Genomic DNA, 2,244 nt, shown 5'->3' with positions numbered 1-2,244 from the left:
TTAAGACACAGCCCCAATCCCAACCAATTATCTACATCAAATACACCTGCCTCACCTCCCTTACCTGTATAAAAGACACCTGTCAACACCCAAACAACCAGCATCCAACATCACCACCCACATATGGCAAGACCAAAGAGCTTTCTACGGACATCAGGGACAAGATTGTAGATCTGCACAAGGCTGGGATGGGCTACAAGAGAATCGGAAAGCAACTTGGAGAGAAAAGATCAACTGTCGGTGCAGTTATAGGAAATGGAAGAAGCCCACACCACCGCCAACCTCCCTGGTCTGGGCCTCCACACAGATCTCGCCTCGTGGGGTGTCCCTGATCATGCGAACGGTGAGGAATCATCCCAAACCACCAGGGGGAACTGATGAATCAACTGAAGGCAGCTGGGACCCACAGTTACAAAAAAACGGTTAGTAACAAATTACGCCGTCATGGATTGAATCCTGCAGCGCACGCAGGTCCCCCTGCTCAAGAAGAAACATGTAATGGCCCGCATGAAGTTCGCCAATAGAACTTTTGGCCTCAACTCAACTCGTGGTGTTTGGAGGGCAAAGAAACGAGTACAACCCAAAAACACCATCACACCGTCAAGCATGGTGGTGGCAACATCATGCTTTGGGGGTGCTTTTCAGCCAATGGGACGGGACAACTCCATCGTATTGAGGGGAGGATGGACGGGCCATGTATCGTGGAATTCTGGACCAACATCTCCCCTCAGGAGAGAGCTGAAGATGGGTCGAGGATGGGTGGTTCAGCACGACAAAAGACCCTAAGCACACCGCCAAAGCAACAAAAGAGTGGCTGAAGAAGCACATCAAGGTTCTGGAGTGGCCTTGCCAGTCTCCAGACCTGTCCAATTGAAAATTTTGGAGGGTGCTTAAAATTCGAGTTGCAGGCGACAACCCGGAACCTGAATGATTTGGAAGCTGTCTGAGGAGGAGTGGGCCAACATCCTGCCTAAATGTGCACAAACTTGTCAACCAACTATAAAAACCGGTTGACATCTGTGCTGGCATAATGGCTTTCTACAAAATATTAACATGCTGTTTGTCCAGGGGGTCAATACTTGTTTTTCTTCATCAGATGGTTATCAATTTTATAAATTCATATGAGTGATTTTCTGGAATTTTCTTTGGGATTCTGTCTTTCACTGTTAGAATGTACATATGATTAAATTATAGATCGTTGCATTCTTTGTAGTGGGCAAACCGCAAATCAGCAAGGGGTCAATACTTATTTCCCCACTGTATATTTTTAAACATCATTCAGTCTGTTTGCTACCGTCTGCATCTATCACCGTTTTATATATAAGGGAGTTTGTGTCTTCCAAATTCCTTATGGACATAGAAAAGAAAGACGCTGAAAAATGGACTCCATAGTCTAGTAACTATAAGATAGGTGATAAACTCAATGCATCTGTAACAGACTGTAACACAGTATTCATCAGTTTATACCCCAGCAAAATATAAGGTCAACACCATTGAGGTGTCTCTCCCGGTGTTCCATGAATGTACAGTAGCCAACACTGTATAGTTACTAAGACTATGTGGGAGGATTGTAGAATCAGGATAGGTTTTAGAAAGTACAATACGCCAAGTCACAGTCCCAGTTTACTGGAGAGAACGCACATTGTGTGCCAAGATGGTTAAAAAAACAAAAAAAAAAAAAAGCACACGGACGAGTAATTTGCATGATCCTTCATTGTAAATATAAAAATAATCATCTAAAAAGGTTTTTGGTCTCTGGACCAGTCAGCCATTGTTAGAACCACAAGGAACACCACACGCAGTGTATACACTTTAATACAGCCCTTCATCACTGACTTCTTTAAAAAACAAAAAAACATTTAAAACATATCAGCCTTTTCTAATATATGAACAACTCCCAAACTACTGTATATCACAAAACACAGCAATATGTAATGTGATATTTTATTTCCGACTGATAACAATAGGGTTAACCACTGCCAAGTGACAGAAAGGGCTCCAGATGAATAAACCTGGCTGCAGCCTGGTGAGGAGCAGGCTAGCTACACAATAAATCTCCATGGAACTTAGGTGCTTCTGCTTTGTGAGCCCGAGTCAAGTTTCAAGTCATCCAGGATGACTGGGAAATCCAGCTTAAGCCGTGTCTAGGTTTAGTGAATAGCCCTCTGGACCCAAGGAAAGTAACAGATATGTAGTATGTAAGGACTCTTAATAAGGGGCATCATTTCGACATGCAATACGAGA

The sequence above is a fragment of the Etheostoma spectabile genome, chromosome 19 (genome assembly GCF_008692095.1).
Source record: "Etheostoma spectabile isolate EspeVRDwgs_2016 chromosome 19, UIUC_Espe_1.0, whole genome shotgun sequence".
Classification (NCBI taxonomy): Eukaryota; Metazoa; Chordata; class Actinopteri; order Perciformes; family Percidae; genus Etheostoma; species Etheostoma spectabile.
This window is presented reverse-complemented; position numbering follows the sequence as displayed.